Here is a 22,165-nt window from a genome sequence, read left to right on the forward strand (position 1 = left end):
GGCTGAGCGCCGAAGAATTGATGCTTTCGAACTGTGGTGCTGGAGAAGACTCTTACGAGTCCCCTGGACTGCAAGGAGGTCAAATCAGTCAATCCTAAAGGAAATCAACCCTGAGTGCTCATTGGAAGGACAGATACTGAAGCTGAAGCTGAAATATTTTGGCCACCTAATGCGAAGAGAAAACTCTCTGGAAAAGACCCTGATGCTGGGAAAGACTGAAGGCAAAAGGAGAAGGGGACGGCAGAGGATGAGATGGCTAGATAGCATCACCGATGCAATGAATATGAACTTGAGCATGCTCCGGGAGACAGCGCAGGACAGGAAGGCCTGGCGTGCTACGGTCCATGGGGTCACGAAGAGTTGGACACGACTGAACGACTGAACAACAACACTTAGCAGAATTGTAGATTTAGGGATTTTCTTTAGTTTTATCCTACAGAGTACCACAGCTGATGTGTACATAGACCCTCTGCCTCTTTCACTTCATAACCTGATGAATTGGTCTGCTGCTTACAAAAGCTTACCATAATAAATCAGTTACAGTTTTTTACTGATCAGATGCTTTTGTCTTTTTTGGCTGGATTTTTCTGTGGGTGGAAGGGACAGGGAAACTAGGCCTGATAACCAGTGGCCTGGATCTCCTGCAGACCTACTGATTCTACTGCTTTGAGATCAAGGTTGATTTATCTACCATATTTTAAATTGTCTGCTAAACCTGTGTTTATTTTTGTTGCAGCTACAGAGATTTAAAGTGCTCCAAAGTATTTGTTTCTTTGCCCAGGTTTCCAGTACAAGGCCATTAATTTTGTTTTATTTTTGAGAGAGAACATTTAGAAACACTTTGTAAAATAAAGAAAAGCACTTTGCAAAGACCTCAGCAACTCAGCACTTTTTAAAAATAAGCCTGCAGGTCAAATCGGAGCTCCTTGCAAGATCTTGGCTCCTCTGCAGGCCAGCTATAATTTCTGTTATATTAAAATTCACAAACAGATCAGATGAACTGAGGTTTAAATATACTGACTGCCCCAATACAAGTTAAACATAAAATTGTATGGTTTTCTTCTCGATTTCTTAGATTTATAAAAATTATCTTAAAGAATGCAATTTTTAAAATTTGAATTTACTTTCCATGTGTAACCTCTGGCTGGAAAAGACATAGGGCAGGGATGCAGAGTATCTTTCAGGCTGAGAGTCAAATTCTGTTTTGGAGAAGCTCTTGGGGGCCACATTCCAGTGGTGGGTCAGGCTGAAGGCAAAAGGAGCAGGGTCAAAAAACCAAAATACTGGCATATTTTAGCTTACAGCTCTTATTGCACTAACTAAACCTTAGGAGAAACATTTCAGCCTTTTAGAATTGGGGTGTGAGGACTGCACAAAAGCCAGGAAACCGCCAAATGATTTGCCTGTGATTTGCCAGTGATGGGCAGAAAGGGGGTGGAGCCTTCTGGGGAATCCAGGCTGAGGTTCTGTACCCCCGAGATAGGGGCTTAAAGGGAACAAGGTGAAGCTTGAATTTACGCCTTCTGGGTTTTCATGCTTCTATCTACCTGAAGACAAATGGTACAAATATAATACAAAAGCCACGGTCAACTTCCCACACACTCAGATTTATTTTCTTCTATTAGGAGCAAGATTTGACCAGGAATATACTTGGGCAACAGAAATATTTCTTTCTTTGGAGTTTACACAGCTTCTGACGAATGGTCCCTGAAGCACTCCAATCGTCTCAGAATCTCTTTCCAAGTTCTCAGGTACCAATTTAAGAACTGGGTGTGGTGTTTGAAAGGAATACAGTCAGGCTACATAGTGATTAACCATAAACAAACGTTTCATTCGTCTGATGAAGCACAGAAATGTCATTAAATTCCGGAGTTGTTGTCAGATAACTTACCACTGCTTACTGTTATTAGCATTTGTTTAACAGTAATACTAATGAACTGGATTCATTCTTTTAAAAGTATATTTACTCTTGTATGAGTATATTTCTTCCTGTCCTTGCTACATAGAGTTTCTTGCAATTAATTGTATTGGATGCTACCACAACTGTTTGTACTTTACAGGTACAAATGGTCCAATGTTTACTTGAGATCTTGTGCTTTTACTTGCAAGTTTTGTTTGGTGTACATGTACCTAAATTTTTTAATATATATCACACTTATTCTTATCTTGAGTTACCTCTGCTTATTGCCATAATTGTGGGTCCACTGATTCATCCAGTGTTACAAATATAGTACAGCCATAGCTCTTGCAAGACTATAGTATATATGTAATATTTCAGTTCCAATAGGTTGTTTAGTAACTGACAACTTATTTATTTATTTACTATTTATTTCTTTAAAACATTTGTATCCCACCCTATATCATTAAGACCTCAGGGCAGTGCACAGATAAAATCAATTTAAACAGCATAAAACAATAAATAATTTAAACAGCTAAAAACATATTAAACCATTAAACAAGCTAATAGCAATTAAAATCTTAAAAAAATAAAACAGTTAAAACAGCGTGCTACCTTAGGGAATGCATTTAGCCCTCAAAGCCTTTTGGTAAAAAGCACCAAAATGAAACCAATGTATGTGCCAATTCGGCCTCCAAGGGGAGGGCATTCCACAACCAGGGTGCCACAGCAGAGAAGTCCCTCTCCCACATCTCGCACTAGACATAGTGTATGTCTTGCACTGATGGGAAACAGAGGAGGGCCCCTCCAGCGTCCTTGGGCAGGCATATATAGGGCTACATTCCACAAAACTCAAATGCATGTTATCTCTGCATTCTCAAATGCATTAAGATTACAAACCTGTGCATACTTACCTGGAAGTAAACCCCCACTGAACACAGTGAGGCTTATTTCTGTGTAAAAATACATAGGATTGCACTGTCAGATGCTGAATATGCTGAACGGCATACTCGCAATGCCCACAAGGATCTGAGCATGCAAAATGGTCCTGCCTGGCTTGTAAGTATAAAAGTAAATGTAAGCTGCAAAAACAAGACTTCATCTCCTCCTTACTTCAGCAAAAGTGCACAGGACTTTAGGCAGGACCTAATGTCACCTCTTAGGCCTTTTCCATCTTTTGTAAGAGTGCTACATTATTTACCATTTGCCAACTGCTGTACTGAGACCAAAAGCAAGAAGCAGGCTCTTTACTTCAGTTTTGATTTTCTAAGAATTGAAAACTTCCTAAACGTATTCTGCTGCAGGGGCTCCAACGAAGAGGAATGCCTGCCGCTGGCAATTGGAGCAGGAATCTGTGGCAGTATCAATAAGGGTTGTGTCGGGAGTCTGGACCAGGGAGCCTGAACTAAGGCTGCAGTCCATTGGCTGGCAGCAGTGGGATGCTGCTATGCTACAAAATTGCTCCCGTCATCAGACAACCCCAACTCTAGCTGTGGGAGATGGCGGGGAGTGGTTACACATGTGCCAACTCATGTAACACACATGGAGCAGGGATGAATAACAGTGTGATCCTATGCCTGTTGTTTACTCCAAAGTAAGCGTCACTGAGTTCAGTGAGACTTGCTCTCAATAGTAAGTCTCTTAGGGTTGCAGCTGAAGGTGCCTTAAACACAATGGGATTTAGCTTCCCAGTAACCATGTCTAGGATTGTGTTGTTGTTTTTCATTCTTGCAGCCCACATTTTCTAGTCTGTTTTTCTGGAGTTATGTGTTTTTCTGATGCCTGTTTTAAAGTTTTCCCATTTAATAAACTTGGAAAGAAAGGGGAGGGCAGACCTTATTAATTGGTGAGGTTCTCTCTCCCCCCATCCCCCTTGAGCTTGCAAATGGTTCATTTTGCTCAGGTGTCCCTAACTTTCAGCACACTTTCCCCTGTGGAATAAGCAAGCAAACTCTTAAAATACCTCCTGGCGCCAGAAGAAAGTTCTCGTGTAATGGATATCTTGTGGTGTGAGAAAATGGATTCTGCTCTCTTTGTCAATCAGGACTGAGTGGAAAGGGGAGGGGGAGAAAAGCCATTTCTTTATAAAGCAACTGTGGGAGCGCCTGAATTTTATTAAATGATGCTCTTGTTAAGATTCATTTTAGAGATGACTAGAATTGCTGGTGTTTGGTTTTATAGATTCTACCCTCCCCCTTTGAAACAAATTGGCCAAAGTGATAGGCAAACGGCAGGGGGGGACGGGATGGGACTCACATTTCTCTCCTCTCTGCATTTCAGTGGCAGAGGGGAACCTACAAACAGAAGCCATGGAGAGAGAGATCGTTCCTTTCTCTCCCAACATTGTTGTTTTAATTTGTTAATTATCTTTAGGAAATACCACAGAGAGGAAGAGGAGGGTCTTTGTTTTCCATCTCATTGCTCCCTTATCACTTTTGCAGATCGGGTTAGCCTATAAAAAGATGGTAAAAGAAAACACACACAATATCAAGAAGGGATACCATTATGAATATTTATACTTTTAAAAAGAATGAAAATGAAATGCATGAATAAAAAGAATAGTTACCCTGGAGAACAAAATGCTAGTTCCAGTGGGGGATTCTGATTCTCACATGAAAATGAGGAGGCCAAATAAAGTTCTGTAGTTACCTTACATCAGCTTTCCCCAACCTAGTACCCTCCAGATGAACACAGCTCCCATCATCCCCAGCCAGCATGGCCAATAATGGGAGATGTAGTCCAACATGTCTGGAGGGTGCCAGGTTGGACAAGGCTGCTTTCCATGCTTGCAATCCAAAGCGGGTTTCCTCAATTCCTTTGAGTTCAATAGCGCTTAGGGTTGTAGCTTTCGAGGCACGGGACCTGCAACTCTGTGTGTCCTCCATGCCTCATTCTGGGACATCCTACATCCTCCTCACTCCAATCTCCCAAGAAAGGAACACTGGAAGGTGGAAGGATGGGGCCTTTCTTGGGAGACTGGAAAGAGGGATATATGAGAACTCCATTTCAGTTCATTTTTGACCAGGATTTACCTAGCTCACACCTTCCGGACTGAACACAGACTCAGACACAATCTCCGGTCGAAGTCAGTAATTTCTGAGCTTCCAATGTGATTCGCAGACCCCCCCAAAATGTGTTCAATAGCATGTGTACATTCGAAAAATGTGCATAAAAAAATGTGTACATTTGAAATATGTGCACAAACGTGCTTTAATCAATGGGAGAAGCATACATTTCACAGAAGTGCACAATTGATATGTACATTTGGAAAAATCCGTATGAAAATCCGCATGGATTTTCATGCAAAAAGAAAAAAAAAAAAAAAGCTTGCAATCTGATAAGGACTCATGTTGGAACGAGCTACAAGATGAAATTCAGAGAACTTCGGTGACTTCAGGTTTTGCTGATTCGCACATCCCAAGGGTGAAGCCATGAATGCATGCAGAAGGTTCCCCAGTCAGCACTTGAACCAGCACAGCCTTCTTCATTTGGTGCCCTCCAGATGTTTTGGACTACAACTCCCAACATTCCTGACCATTGGGAATGCTGGCTGGGGCTGATGGGAGTTGGAGATCAAGACATCTGGAGGGTACCAGCTTGGAGAAATGTGAACTAGAAGGATCCTGGGGAGCTAAGCTAGGAAGACTGGTTTTGGAGAGCAAAGCTGAGCCTGGAATGACCCAGAGGTATAAGGCACCTTCAGACAACATAGCTTCTTCCCAAACCACAGAAGCAACAGCACCACTGCTCTTTGCAGGTGACCTGAGTGGGACCTGCCTGTGAGTAAATGTGCTTAGGATTCATAAAGGAAAAGTGATGACCCCTCTGCTGTGTGTGTTCCTAATTATTTTAGCTCCATGCCATATGTCCAGCCTTTGATGGTGCAAGGTCAAAATGGGAGGTGAAAGGGATGTTGCTGTACAGCTTGAGACAACACTGCACAATTCAACAGAAGCCCTTGGAAGCCTGCTCATCTGTGATCATAAACACACAAATGGGACTTTGAGAAATATAGGCCAGTCCATCTAAGGCTGCAAGCCTTGCTTGGGAGTAAATCCCGTCAAATTCATTGGAACTTGCTCTCAAGTGAACACACTCAGGGCTGTAATCCTAAACAGAAGTACTTGTAAGTAAGTCCCATTGAACAGAGTGGGTTCTATGTGACCATGCATTTGGATTCAGGACCTGGATCCAAAGAGCCCTGTGGTGGGTCTGGGGGGAGGGGCTAATTCTGCCCCCTACAAGAGGGGTGATTTATATTTTTCAGCCCAAGGCCCAAATTCCATTTTGGAGAAGCTCTAGGGGGACCATTCCAGTGGTGGGGGAGGTGAAGTGGGTGGGGCCACAGGCAAAAGGGGGCAGGGCTGAAAATCCAGCCTTCTCCCAAATTCAATTGTTGCCAGTTTGTACTAGGAAGCATGTCTACTCAGTGGGATGCAAAAGGAGCATCTCTACTCAGAAGTAAGGAGGTCAAGAATCAGGAGGAAGCAGGGCTGGATCACTCAGCAACTTCCTGCCCTGGCCTTCTGCCCCACATGATCTTCAATCAGCAGCTGATCTGAGATAAGTTGCTGAGAAAGGGAGCCTTTTCCCCTGCTAAGCAGGATAAAGCACTCATCTCTGATCAGGTTTTCCATCTATGTAAGAGGGAGAGGGGGTGGGGTAAGGAACTGCCAAGCAAGAAGGGGAAACTGGGCCTGGGCTTCACATTTCCTATCTCTGCCCTACAAAGACTCCTCTGTACAGCTTGGTTGACCAACATGGCAGGGCCAGGGCAGTTTTGGCTTCAGCCCCCACAATTGGACCACTTGCATCACCTGGCAACCCTGTGTGGAATAGACTACAAAAAAGGCCAATGCTTCCACTCCTTTTTGAACTGGCCTCACAAACTTGCTGGCCCTCATTAGCTTCTAAGCAAGGAAACGAGCCAACAACACAATTGCTTTGCACCTCAGTTATTTTTCAACCTGCAATTTCAGTTCTTTTCCACATTCTGTACTTCTGGTGACTGTGTGGAAGACAAGCTGCAGTCAAGGGGACCCCCACAAATTGCCACCCAGAGAGCAGCAAGTGATGAGAGCATCAGGGCAGCAGAAACAAACCCCATTTTATTCTTGTAGTCCTGATGGTGCTATGTTTTTAAAGGCGCAATCCTATGCACGTTTAGGTTGAAAAAAAACCTACCACTCCCAGCATGCCCCTGTCAGCATGGCTGGCTGGCCGGCCGGCCGGCCCATGGTGGGAGCTGTAGGCCTTTTTTCTGTCTAAACATGCCTAGGATTGCACCCTGAGTCTAAATGCAAAACTGCACATAGACTATTTTTTCCCTTCTAAAATCAGGGTTGGCAAACCGTTTTGTTGTTGTTTTAACTTACAGAAATGTAGAAGCGATTGTAAGCATAGAATGGCCCGGTGGGGAGAAGAGTAACATTAGCTGTGTGCTGAGGCGTCTAAAGGGGGGCCCCGTGAAACCATTAAGTGCAGGTCTAAAATTGCTTAGGTGGCTGCAGCGTGGACTCCCTACATCACTTGTTTGTTGTGGTTGACACGGTTTAAGCCACTTACGGTGCAAGCCTATACGTGTCTACTCAGAAGTAAATCCCATTCGTTTCAATGATGCTTACTCCTGAGTCAATGGGTACAGGATTGCTGCCTTGCCGATCCCCGCACCACCCCCGCACCTCTGCAAGCCAGTTCTGAATGAAACCAGAGTGCATTCCTCCCCTCCTCCCGTTCCACGCACCTCTCTGATGCTCAGTTTGCATGATTTCAGCTCCGAATTTCCTGTATTTGTTTAAAGGACGAATGCTTTAGTAATCCGGCTCGTGCCTCCGCGCTCACAGGAAAAGGTGAGGCTCCCCCTCCTAACGGACCAGAAGCAAGGCCGCGCTTTGCGCTTTTACGCTTTCCACCAGCCACCCCGCCCGGCGTTGTGGCGGGGGCGGGCGGGAGTGCCGAGTCTCTCGAGGTAACGTGTGCTGCGCAGCCAAATTCCAGGCAGCTGAAGCTGTCGCGGCGTAGGATCGAGCAGTCAGACGTGGCCAAGTTGTCCCCTAATACAGCAACTCCATACATAGAGAGCTTCGGCTATTGGGCGGCATAGAAATAAATAAATGTCAACTCAAAAAATTTAGAAATATATATATATAGAAATAAGCTCCCTCCCTAGGGAACTCCGTCAGGCCCCCTCTTTGATGAGCTTCCGTCGTGCATTAAAAACGTGGTTGTTCAGGCAGGCATTTGGGGTGGGTTAGGGTTTTTTAGGAAATGTTTTTATTGTAGAATTTTATTGTTTTAAACTGTTTTATTGTATGTTGTACATCGCCCAGAGTGGCTGGGTGACCAGACAGATGGGCGATTAATAAATTTAATAATAAATAAATAAAGTAAGGCCCACTAAATTCAATGGCGCTGGCTCCCAGGTAAGTGGGTGCAGGCTTGCACAGCCATAGTTGTCTGGTTCTGTTCCAGGAACAAAAAGAGGTCATGGAGACCGTTTGGCGTGAACGCAAGAGCAGGCGTCTCTGACTTGTCTAACGGAGAGCGAGAGCACCATTCATTTTTATTTCGGAAGAATTCTCGTAGCTTGCTCCCAAAAGAAACGTTTTGTATAATCGGGAACCTTTCTATCCTGTTGACGCATTTGGCCCCTTAATTTTTTTGAGGTAATCATAGGAACCGTTTTAGATCAACTAGCTGCCATAACCGACAGACAAGTTCATTGTTGGGGGTATTTCGACTGTGCTGGTCTCTTCCTACAGATTTACACCCAGCCTAACCGAACTGCAGTCAGTTCGTTGGATTTTAAAGGCGCAATCCTTTAAAGAGAAAAGAGAGAAAAGTCCTACAACTCCCAGCATTCCCCAGCCAGCCATGCTGGGGAATGCTGGGAATTGAAGGACTCCCCCCCCCCCCCAACAGGCATAGGACTCCACCCTAAGAAGGCTTAAAACAGCTTTCCCCAGCCGGGGTCCACTGCATGTGTTGGATCACAGGTCCCATCAGCTCCATCCAGCACGGCCAAAATATCTGGAGGCCACCTGGTTGGGAAATCTGGCTTAAAATTTAACTCGGGCTGCTGGTGCGCTGATGAGCGAGCCAGCTCTCTTTCTCTCTGTTTTTAACACGGACCAACTCAGCTGTCTCTCTAGACGAAGACCTCCCACCCTGCTCGCTGGTCCCTCGCTGGAAGACCTGTGATGTGCGAATGTGAACGCCTCTTTTATTGTGGCATGTGTGAAGGAGGCTGTTCGTGCCCCTTCTGGTGGTCCCACGACAGAAAGGAAGGTTCTGTTTGCCATACAGTCAAAGAGGTCTGCGTCTGGCAATAGCGCCTGGATAGACAGAGGAATGCAAGAAGATCAAACCAGTCCATACTCCAGGAAATCAAGCCAGACTGGTCACTGGAGGGGATGATATTAAGTACTCTGGCCACATAAAGAGAAGACAGGACACCCTGGAGAAGGTGCTGCTGCTAGGGAAAGTGGAAGGCCAAAGGAAGAGGGGCCGACCAAGGGCAAGATGGATGGATGATATTCTGGAGGTGACGGGCTCGACCTTGGGGGAGCTGGGGGTGGCGACGGCCCGTCAGGAAGCTCTGGCGTGGGCTGGTCCAGGAAGTCACGAAGAGTCGGAAGCGACTGGCCGAATAAACAACAAAAAGACAGAGGAAAGGCGGGAGGGAATGAGCAGTGTAGGCTGGTGGCACTGATGTCAGTGAGGCTGTGCATCCGCTCTGGGTTTCCGTCAGAACTCTAAAGAAGCTACCCAAGCTGCTGAACCCATTTGGGGGATTGAGTTCAGCATCTTGGATCGTTCCTTTAGAGTTCTGACTGAAACCCAGAGCGGATTCACAGCCCCACTGACATTGGAGCCTCCAGCGCGAGTAAGACTGCAATAGCCCATCAAACTCAATGGAATTTACTTCTGAGTAGACAAGTATAGACTTGCCCTGTAAAACAACACGTCTTGTGGCACTTTAATGACGAACACATTTAAAAGGTTGCCGTTTTTCGCACACTTGTGGCGTAAGGCTCATTTAACTTCGGAGGACTTGCTTGCGAGTACACATGCATAGGATCCGACTGCCCGGGGCTAAATTTTGGACTTCTGTAGGCGAGTGCCTTCCAGACTTCAACTCCCAGGCCATGCTGGCTGAGGATGATGGAAGTTGTGGTCCAGCACATCTGAAGGACATCGGGTTGGGGTGGCGGGGAGCCTATATGTAATCCTATCCATTCCCTCCAAGCAGCGATGATAAAATGTCTCATTAATCGTCCACAGAACTGCCCCCCCCCCCCGCGACACACGCGCATATAAAGCCAGGACGCCTCAAATAAGTTCAAAAAGAGTCTCACTGCATAACACACACATGTACTAAATACTTAGAAGTAAGCCCCTTTAGCTTCAAAAGGATATTTTTTCCAAGTTCGGCTGCTTAGGATCTGACTAAGACTTCTAAGTCCGTGGTCGTATAATGTAATGATGCATTCGAAAAGTTAAGGCGCAACCCTTTGCATCTTTAGACAGAAAAAGCAGTCTTGGCGGGGGAATCTGGGAGTGGTAGGACTTTTTCCTGTCTAAACATGCACAGGATTGCACCCTTACAATGCTATCCTATACACAAATACCGAAAAGTCGGTCCGATGGAGTTCAATGGGACTTCTTCAGGTAGGCTGTATAGGTGTTTTATACATACTTACCTGGGAGTGGGAGTAAGCCCCACTGGACACCGTGGGACTTATTTCTGTGTAAACATGCATAGAATTGCACGGTTGTCCCTTGCGACTAAAGAGAAATGTTTGGGGTATTTCACCCACAGATCTTTTAGATTTGTGGAGATTTGGGATACGATCCGCCGGGTAGTTTTCCTGCCTGCGTGGCTTTCTCGACCTGAATGGGATTTGAGGAAAAGCATTGTCCGGCTATTTGCAGTATTACTACAGGCCATCTAGAACTTGCTGTTTTAAAATGAAAATATTAGAGTTTCCTGACTTTTTTGTCCTTTTTGTCTTTTTTTTTTTGCCAGTCAGACAGACCCCTCTCTCCCTCATTTCATCATTTCCTACTTAGTTCTAGATTACAATAATAATACTAAAAAGGCCTCGTTTAAAATGATTTTCCTAAACCTCTTTCCAAGAACTGAAAAACTATATTTCCTCTTAGCAAAAGTTTGGCTGCAGGAAACCCAAACACCCCAAAGAGAAACTGTCAGTTTTGTGAGTTTTCCCTCAAAAACGGACAGGAAGACTCTACGTTTGTTTGGTGGTGGACACTCGAGTGCCCTGTCACAGCTACATTAAAATCTTGGATTTCTCCCTTCCCCTCCAGGCTACATTTAAAAATAGCTTCTCAATAAGAGCAAGGAAATGGCACATCTAGACAACGAGATGGATCTCTCTGATACTTTCTAATAATCTCTGTGATGTGAATGAGTGAACGATTTTTCTGCGCCGTGAAAGTAATCGTTTGAGGAACGTTGTTTAATTCCCTCTAGGATCGCAGAGCGGATATAGAGCAAGAATGTACTGACCGCTTCATTCCACATCAGATGGGGGCGGTTCTTCTCACATGTATGTGCACCGCTTGGGGGCTTTCTCTGCATCAAGCGGTGCACATACATGTGAGAAGAACCGCCCCCATCTGATGTGGAATGAAGCGGTCAGTACATTCTTGCTCTATATCCGCTCTGCGATCCTAGAGGGAATTAAACAACGTTCCTCAAACGATTACTTTCACGGCGCAGAAAAATCGTATGTGCTTGGCGGTGCACATACATGTGAGAAGAACCGCCCCCATCTGATGTGGAATGAAGCGGTCAGTACATTCTTGCTCTATATCCGCTCTGCGATCCTAGAGGGAATTAAACAACGTTCCTCAAACGATTACTTTCACGGCGCAGAAACCCTATGAAAACGTACGAAATTCCGTCGACTCGAAGCGCCTCTGACATAGGTGAGATGGTAGAGATTAGGTGAGATCTTAGAGACCTTAGCATTGTTGGGATCAACTACATACAGCCATTGTTAGACAATAAACCCTGTGATGTAAATCAGATTTTTTTAATTTTATTTTTCATTGTTAGAAATGCACTAGTGGTCAATTCAATTTACTAAGGTAATTGGGACCATGAAACTATCCGACCTGATCTGTAAGGCAATTAGAACAAATAATTGCCACCTGACTTAGAAACATCCCCGCCCGCCCTTGACTGGGATGATCTCTCCACAACTCTTGGAAAACAATACTATATTTGTGGAACTGTCATCAGTCTTCAACACATCAAGACACTGCTAGTAGGAAGTTAGCAGACACTTTCGGAAGTCATCACTTTAGAGAAGGATTATTAGCACCTCTGAACGTCTGGCTATATCCTGCCCCATGAGTGGATTTCTGTCATCGGCGACAGTGCGTCCACATACACATAGAAAGAAATGGCCTCAAGTGCTCAGAGTTTGGTTTTTAAAATCAGACTTTGTTTATTTTGTGGCCACATACCTGAAACCACTTTCATCGAAGTCGTGAAGTTTGACTGACAAAGATTTAGGCCTCTAATACTTACTACTGCAGTTTTAATTTTCAATACCCCCCCTTTTTTAAACGCCAAAGACTTAATCCCCCTGGAACCTGTACACCTGATCTTGAACATCCTTACGTGCGCGGAAGAAGGCTCCATTGATTACACTTGGAACGGACTTGCTGTAATCAAAAGTACATTTACTTGTTGAGATCAATCGGACAGTCAAGACGATCCTTAGGTCGCAATCCTATGCCCACTTACTTGGGAGGAAGTCCCATTGACGTCAATGGGGCTTACTTCTGAGTAGAAATGTATAGGATTGCTGGTTAGTATACTTCCTCAGAACTAAGGCTGTATATAATCCTATACTCATTTACCTGGGAGTAAGTCCCACACTGAACTCAGTAGGACTTCTGAGTAGACATGTGATGATAGCTCTGTAAGGCTGCGATCCTAGGCATACACACACACACACACCCCCCTAGGAGTAAGCCCCACTGAACACGGTGGAACTTATGTCTGAGTGAGTAAACATGCATAGGTTTGCTCCCCACCACCCCAATGAGTTCAGCGGGATAACCGTGGCTGTTTCCTGCGCCTTGCTGTTTACTCATGTTGTAAATTTTACAATTTGGGAAAGGGCACCTGGAATTCAGTGGTGGCGATATTGTATCCAAGCCCTCTGGTTTTTATTATTCTTAACACCGGACGCGTGGAGTGGGTCACCGCGAACTCTGTCTTACAGATGTGTGACCCGCGAAGAAGACAGCAGTGCTGGTTTGTTTTCAACGACCCTAGCGGGAGCTTTGAACCCGGATCGCCGTCCAGCAGTCGGTTCCCGGAGCAACTCAGACTTTTGCTTAAGAGGGAAAGATGCGCTTGCGCCGGTGCCGCGGGAACTCCCTCGGGGTTCGTTGTCGAACCAGCCGAAACATTCCGTCACTCATTCCCGGCCCCAGCGAAGAATTTATTTTGGAAGTGGATATGCTGCTGCTCAAGCGGAGAAGAAGAAAGGGGGTGTTTGGGGAGGTTCCGGGGACCGTCGCGTTTTCCTTTCCGTCAGGGGAACCTCTACTTGCCCATCTTTCCAGATATTCCACTCCGTCTCCCCATCACCACCATTATCATCTAATAGCGAACTCCGAGTTTCCCGAGTGCTGCCCCTTAGGGAGCCAAACAGCGCCATCCGGGCACAAGGGGCGGGGCGGGGCGATAGCTCAGGGACAGCACCTGCTTTGCGTGCAGAAGAGTGCGGGTTCAATTCCCAGCATCTCCAGGTAGGGCTGGGAAAAGTTCAGCCTGAAGCCCCGAAGAACTGCTGCTGCCACTCACTGCCCACAATACTGGGCTAAAGGTGCAATCCATGCCCCAGCCAGCCATGCTGGGAGTTGGAGGACTTTTCCTCTCTCTAAACACGCATAGGATTGCACCCTAAATGGCTCGATGACTCGTTATAAGTCAGCTTCCTATGTTCCTAAGGGGGGGGGGGTATCAGGAGACTCCGGAGGGGCAAGTGTGTGTGTGTGTGTGTGTGTGTCTTAAAGGCGGGGGGGGGGGGAATCCAGCGAAAGCTGAGCATGCTTAGTGGCTACCGAATACTGGCCGAACATTGAGAGGAGGGAAGGGGGAATGAATGCAGTCCTGTAAAAGGGGCTGGCGGGCAGTCTGAAGAGTGTCTGCTCCACACCAGCCGCAAAATATGAATTGCAGGGCTTCCTCCTGCTGCTGATATTGATTAGAGTCAAGAGGAAATCTAGGATCTAAAGAATCGCCTTTCTCTTCACCTGGCTATCAGGCGGCTAGATTAGATGGAAAATTACTTTTCTGATGCCTTCATTCCGAGCCGTCAAAACAGTCATGGGTTGGTTTGTTTTTTTACGTGTAAGTTTTTGAGCATGTGCAGAGTGCCTTTTCTTCAGCAAGGATGATCTTTTAGGCGCTTCTGCAATTAAGGGGCAGGACGGGGGTCAGAGCGTGCATCAATTCCTAACCACCTTGAGCCCCGGCATCTCTCCTTCTCCCCCCCCTTTTTTTTTTTTTAGTCTTTAAGCACTAAGCCCCGTCGTCTGTGCTGTGCCGTTCAACTCACGGGGGAAAGCTAAGATTTGCCATCGGAGCTTTTAAGGGCGGGCGGGCACCAAGCGTTTCCCCGCTGTTTAGAAAAATCCAGCACTTTCCTTCCCATTAATCTTGAGTAAGGAAGGAGTTCAGACTGCACCTGTATAAACAAGCCGTGGAGAGCGGGTGGGGGGAAGCTCGGCTTCTCCCTCCGATGCGTGCGTGTGTGTCTTGCTATGGCTATTCCATGGGTCCTGCTAAATAACGGGCATGCTCAGCCAGCCAGACACCTGCTCGGGAGAAGCCGAGACACAAAGCATGGCCCGGCGGTGTCAGCCCAAGTTCAGGGCCTCGCAGCTTGTGCCAAGTTCGACACAGTGTGGATTTCAGAGCTTCCACCAAATATTCTTGGCTTGGGAAACGGTTGCCCATGAAAAGGGAGAGGGAGCGAACACGAGGCGGGCAGGGAGGGAGGTCCTTCCATATAAGGCAACCTTCCCCAGCCAGGCGCCTTCCAGATGCGTCGAATTGCGACGCCCATCATCCCCGGCCGTGGCTGGCTGGGGATGATTGGGATTGTAGTCCGGCCCACCTGGAAGGTGCCACTTGCCTGATCTGAAGCAAATCCCCAGGTTAAAGAAGGGCATTTTCGAAGGCACGTTGCAAACAAAACTTGGGTGAAAACAGCAAGGAAGCCGGGTTTTTTTTTTAAATAAACTGGTTAGCCCGTGGGGAGCTGTGCCAGGAAACAGGGAAAGGAGAAGATGGTGCCAAACGCGCCAGTCTGGTGGGAAGAGGAATGGAACGAAAAGATTGCAGATGCAGGAATGAAGGACGGAGAGATCCACCTGCCGCAGCCGTCAGAATCTAAGGGACCTCCCACCCGCTCCCGCAGTCCCGCTCCCTTCCCCCCCCCCGCCCTCTATTCCAGAAAAGTCTGCCTAGCCAACGAAGACCGGGCACTGAGCCAGGAGGCTTTTTCAGAAGTAAGTCCCACGGTCACCAGCTGGGTCCGTGGGACGCGTGAGCAGTCCGATCGTATTCACATGTATTCCAAAGGAGTAAATATGAGACTTACTCCAGAGCAAGTGTGCATAGGATTGTAGCCTCGGTGCCTAGGGCTTCAAGGCGGAGGGGGGCAGCTTACAAAAGGGGTTGCATCCAATGCTACTCCTGCTTAGAGTAGACTCGTTGAAATGGAGGGGACTTAAGTCAGTCTAACATTGGATACGACCCGTTGAATGAAAGTGTTTTCAGCGAGAATTCTGGGCTGTCGTTTTAACAGCCCCGGCTTGTGTTTACTAAATCAGAATGGCTCATTCACTTCCATGTCAGGCTCCATTGCTTACTTGGTTGGCAATAAGATCCGTTCGACGTGGTTGGCTTTATCCAAGTACCTGTGTATAATACTGGGCTTGTAAAAGAATGCTTAAGAATGAACTCTTTCCTTTGCTGCTGTGGCACCCCGGCTGTGGAATGAGCTCCCTAGTGAGGTCCGCCTGGCACCTACACTGTATTCTTTCTGGCACCGGTGAAGACCTTTTTATTTTCCCAGGCATTTTAGCATTTTAGCTTTCTAGACTTTTAGCTTTGCTGTTTTGTATCTGTATTTTAAATCCCTGCACTGCTGTTTTATTCTGGTTGTATTGTTATACTGTGGTTTTAATGCTCTATATGTTTTATATTGTTTTATTGTGTGCTGTTTGGTTTTAATTTTTGTGAACCACCCAGAAAGCTTCAGCTATTGGGCGGTATAGAAATGACATGAAATTAAATAAATAAATAAATAAATTTATGAGTGGTGCCTCAGCCTACACTGGAAGGAATCAAAGCATTGTCAGCATAAGAGTTGTGATCCAGCAAATAAAATGCTTATTTATGTATTTATTTCAATGCATTTTTGCCTAGTTTCCCACAACTGAACCAAAGTGTCTGGATCTTATCAAAACTATAACATCAATATATTAAAACAATACAAAATCCAAACATACAATAAAAAGCAATCAGTAGCACTAAAAACAGTGTGAGACAATTTTAAATCACCCAAAAGTGAATCAAACACTAAATGCCTGTCAGGATGAAAAGGTTTTCGGAACCTAAAAGGAGAAAGAGAAGGAGCCTGCAGGTATCTCCAGTGAGTGAGTTCCACTACAGCTGGTGCCACCACCAAAAGGGCCCTCTTCTTGGTACCAGCAACCAGTTGGTTCCTGGAATGGTCTTGTCTGAACTAAGATTTGATAGGAGCTCAAGAGACTTTTTAATGTGACACCAGTTCTCAAAATATTTTTACATGCAGATTAAAAAACAAACATTGATTTCAATGATACTTGCTTTAAAGGTTTATCAATTGATTGGTGACTGGGTGTTTTTTTTTTTTTTTAAAGTCTTGCCATTATTTGCTTTTTCTTTCTTTTTCTGGACTGTTAAGACAATCTTTTGTCTCATGAAATTCTGTAGCATAGTCCCTATTGATCTCCATGTGATCAGGATACAGGCTTTAAAAACATACACGCACAAAGCTTGTAGGTCGAGAATATTTATAATACAACTTGGCTATGTGCTTTACTTGAGCATAATTTGAGCGAATGTCCACTTTCCCACTCAATAAGAAAATGTCTTCATGGGCCTCCTTGTCTTTACTCTCCTCTGACAATAAATGGAAACAACTGTCTTGGGGCTGGGGAGGGGGGAGAAGCTCTCTCTCTCTCTCTCTCTCTCTGTCATATACTACTACTTGCAAAAAAAGCCAAAATCTGGTTTCTTTGTTATGCAGTAGACAGTCTCTTAGTGAATACTTGTAGTTGGTAGACAATGTACAGCAGTGGAGCTGCTCATGTGCAAGAAAGTGGTGGCAGGAGAAAACACCTTCTGCTATACGAGTCCCATATATACTTGGGGCTCTGAGTCACACAAAGGTTTTCAGTCATAAGTGTGTATTGAAATAACCATCTGGAACTGGCAGGCCACATCTGGCCCTCTGCTCTGATTCCTTCCAGCTCCTGCCACCGTCTGTGCCCGGTTTGGGAGCTGCCATGCAGGATTCTCCTGTGTGCCATTGGGCCTTGGCAGCCCTGCTACCCAACCAACTTCTCTTTGTGCTGAAAGGACACCCACAGCTCCGTCAGCCTGCGGAGCTGAACCCTTTTTGGCCAAATGGTTTGTGGAGGGCGGGAAGCAGGGTTCACAATGGTATTTTGGCAAGGTCCTCAAGCACATTGCCCAGGGAGGATTCAGTTATGCATGCTGAAGGAGTGGTAGGGATGGCGGAGAATTCCCCCATGGATTTCAGTGAGGCCGAATGCACTGGCATTTGGCCCCCCAAAACCCATGGCAGAACGGCCTCCCCCCCCACGGAATCCCCCCCAGGATGAAGCTTACCGGGGCGGATGTTCCAGCGGCAGTGGCGGCAGCTGGTCTCTTGGCTGGCTGCTGTAGACTCAAATGGTAGCCGCCATTTGCATCTGGCCAGGCTGTCGTGATAGGCTACATAAGTATTTACGTAGCCTATCATGGCAAAGGCAGCCACGCAAATGGCAGCCACCACGCCATTTGCGTAGCTGCCTTTGCCGTGATAGGCTACGTATTTACATAGCCTATCACAGCAAGCTAAAAAAAACAAAACCGCGTACGCAAATGGCGGTGGCTACGGCGGCTGCCATTTGCTTTCCCTTTTTTTCACTGTTTTAGCCTATGTAAATATTTACGTAAGCTATTACAGTGAAAAAAAGGGAACACAAATAGTGGCTGCCGTAGCTGCTGCCATTTGCGTACGCTGTCCCCCCCCCGGAAGGCTGCCCAGCGGCCGGATGTCCAGCTGCGGGCAGCCCTGGCTGGCAGCTCCGCAGGATCTCCATGGAGCAGAGTTGGCCAGATTAGGATTTCGGGTGGAGGTGCAGAGCGCCTCCCCTCCACCGCAAATCACCCCGTCGAAAAGGTGACTTTTGTACATCCCTAAGGAGTGGGCTGTTGCTGCTTCAAAAAGGTCATTTAGGCCCCCTGCCAAATGGAGAAGAAGCTCTTCATCTTGTTGCAAGTTCCTTGTGATGGATGTAGCTTTACTCCTATTATCTGTACTATAGTTAGGAAGAATTGTGAACTGCCCAGAGAGCTTCGGCTATTGGGTGGTATAGAAATGAAATGAAATAAACATAAAATCTCACACACACACACACACATCTCAACAGCCTAAGTAGGCAAAAGTCTTTTATTGTATTGAATCTGGATATGTGACATTTGGTGTATTTATGTTTAATTGAAATGAATGTGCATTATGTTTGGAAAGTCCACTTTGCAATTGTCAAGCTACACACCAGACAGAGGAAGAAATACTCAACAGAGCAGCCTTCCTCAACCTAATGCACTCCAGATGTTTTAGATGTTATGTCCCATCAGCCCCAGCTAGCATATGACCCATGATCAGGAACACAGGGAGTTGTAGTCCAAGGCATCTGGAGAGGTTGGGGAAACTGTAATAGAGAGACAGCCATAAGTTTAAGGCCCCATCCACAACTTGCTTCCTGGCATGGGTGCAGTTCCCTTACACTCATTCTCGTTCCCCACCCCACCCCTTGGGGAAAATGGATTGTGGTATAGGGTTGGCGGAGAATTTCTCCCCGAAACTTCAGGGGGCCGAGCGCCAACGTGTTCGGCCCCCCGAACAAGTTTCGGGGAGAAATTCTCTGCCCCCTGCCCCCCCGGGACTTACCTTTGGCGAATGTCCCTCCCGGCGGCGGGTCCGGCCGGCGGTTCGGCGGGTGTTCGTCCGGGGTGGGAGCGGCAGCCGGTCTTTCGACCGGCTGCCGCCGCCGCCATTCCAATAAGAAAAAAAAAACGCCCCTGTGATAGACTACGTGACGATTAACATAGCCTATCATGGCTAGATTTGCAAAGTCAGCCGTGATAGGCTACGTAAATCGTCACGTAGCCTATCACGGGTGACTTAAAAAAAAAAAAAAAGCGCGTACGGATAATGGCGGCCCCCATAGGGAGCCGCCATTCCCGTTCCTTATTTGGTCGCTGTAGTCTACGAGAGCTTCGGCTATTGGGCGATATAGAAATAAATAAATAAAAATAAATACGTAAAGATTTACGTAGACTACAGAGACCAAATAAGGAACGCGAATGGCGGCTCCCTATGGGGGCCACCATTTGCGTACGTGCTTTTTTTTTTTTTTTAAGTCACCCGTGATAGGCTACGTGACGATTAACGTAGCCTATCACAGCTGACTTTGCAGATCTAGCCATGATAGGCTACGTTAATCGTCACGTAGCCTATCACGGGGGCGTTTTTTTTAAAAAAAAACTTTTTAGTTCGCGGCCGGGCGAGGTGAGGCGCCTCCTCCCCGGCCTGAATTTCGGCCGGGCGAGGCAGGAAGCCTCCCCCCCGGCCTGAATTTCGGCCGGGCGAGGCGGGAAGCCTCCCCCCCAGCCTGAACTTCGTGGGGGGAGCAGCGAAGCGCCTTCCCCCCACCGCAAAAAGCTTCGAGGACAGGTAAGTGACTTTTGTCCATCCCTAATTGTGGATCTCTCTTGGAAAAGCAGCCACCCAAGCCTACCCCATGTTTCCAAGGAAGTCAGTACAACTTTCAAACAATGGGTGAATCCAGACATAATCATCCAATGGTTGTATCCAGACTTAGAGTAGACCCATTGAAATCATGACTACCTTTAATCTTATTGATTTTAATGGCCTAACTCCATTTAACTATTTATTTGTTTATGATTTGTGTTTTCTGAATTTTTTTGTAAACCGTCTTAATTGGTCCCCCCCCCCAATAAAAGTGGTATAGAAATGCATCAAATAATAAAATAAATAATATTCCAACCTTACCCATCCTGGTGTCCTCAAGATGTGTTGGGGTACAATTACATGTTGGCTGGGGGATGCTGGGTGTTTTAGTCAAACACCTCTGGAGGGAGCCAAGTTGGAGAAGGCTGCTGTACTCCAAGTATGGCTTACTTTGACTCCAATGGGATGTGAATCCAGGTTTAAAGCATATAAACTCATTTATAAGGGTTTAATTTCAGAAAACAAGGAGATGGTAGGACAGACTCAAATTTACCTGGCAGCTAGACTTATGTCCTTATTCTAATCCCAGATATGTGGGGATGGGCTGCATTTACTCACTGATAAATGAATAGAACTCTGTACATGTTCAGTGAACCCATATTCTTTATTAACATTTCACATATTCCAATCCTGAGATTTGGCACTAAAAAAAAAAAAAAGTGTTAGGGCTCAGTTCTGTCGAGGTCTGGCTCAAATTCTTTGTGAAACGTACTCTTGAGTACTCCAAATTAATGTGCCTGTCACAGCAAAGTGAATGACAGCTAACAGGCGGATTGTGAATTCCGTAGCCATTTTTTCCAGCACCATGGTAAACTGTTTAAAAGTAAACACCTCTGCTTTCATTGGTATTTACTTCCAGGCAATAAATATGCAATTCACTCATTTACAGTTTACAACCCCTTCCTCCTACTACAGACATAGCAAAAAGCTTTTTTTTTTAGTAGAATTAATTGCTACTTAACATGTTTAGGATTGGCGACCTGTATCTTAGAAATCTGGCTGAAATAAAGGGGAATTAGGTTTGGATATTTCTCATTTTTTAAGTTACAGAATTATAATTTTATTTCTGTCTTGTGCTTGCATAACGTCTGCCTTCCTTATAAACAAAAAAGTATTTTGTAGGTACAAATCAAGGTTACAAGTCCACAGCAGGTGCAAATCTGTTTAACAGCCTACGAAGAATTTTGCTTTGGTGTCTGTCAACTAGCAGTTTGAGATGTTCTTTCTCTCTAACCCAACCCTACCCATGGTTTAGTAGGAAGTAGATCCCATGGATTTTAAAGGGACTTACTTCCGTCCCAAGTAGGAGTGCATAGGACTTGCATCTAGCACACAGCTCTGATTCACAAGGCAAGCCCAAGATCCAGTTGGATCATATATGGTTCACAAACCATATATGGTTTCACAAACTGTATATTCACAAACCAATACAGCCAAAATAGCTTGGGCTTTATCCAACGTAGGCTGTAATAGGGTAGCCATCTCGATGCTGAACACAATTCTTTGGAACCCCTTGGATTTTAACTAAAACTTAGTTCATGGATGCTTGATGACAAAGTAACATGGGGCTTTCTGTACACATCTGGTTGGCCAAAGTGGGAAACAGGATGCTGGACAAGACAGGCCTTTGGTTTAACCCAGCTGGCTCTACTTATGTTGGAACTGCACTATGGATTGAAGTCATGTCAAGTTCAAATTACCTGTGAGCGGTCCCATACATTTTTCTTCAGAAGTAATCCCCATTGAATTCAATTAGGTTAGTATAGGATTGCCACCTAAGGGTGCAATCCTATGGATGTTTAGACAGAAATAAGACCTACATCTCCCAGGTGAGGGATGCTGGGAGAGTTATAGGACTTATTTCTTCTAAACATGCGTAAAATCAAGCCCTAACGGTGCACTAGATTGAGCCAGTGTAATCGGTGGACATTTCACCCAGGGAGGTGGTGGGCTCTCCCACCCGGGAGGCATTCAAGACGAGGCTGGACAGCCACCTGTCAGGGATGCTCTGACTTGGATTCCTGCACTGAGCAGTGAGTTGGACTCGTAGGCCCCTTCCAACCCGACTATTCTATGATGCTATGATTCACCAAACGAACATACCACTCCCTAGGACGGGGCA

Source organism: Heloderma suspectum, chromosome 4 (genome assembly GCF_057233095.1).
Source record: "Heloderma suspectum isolate Gila_16-S chromosome 4, 16-S_ref, whole genome shotgun sequence".
Taxonomy (NCBI): domain Eukaryota; kingdom Metazoa; phylum Chordata; class Lepidosauria; order Squamata; family Helodermatidae; genus Heloderma; species Heloderma suspectum.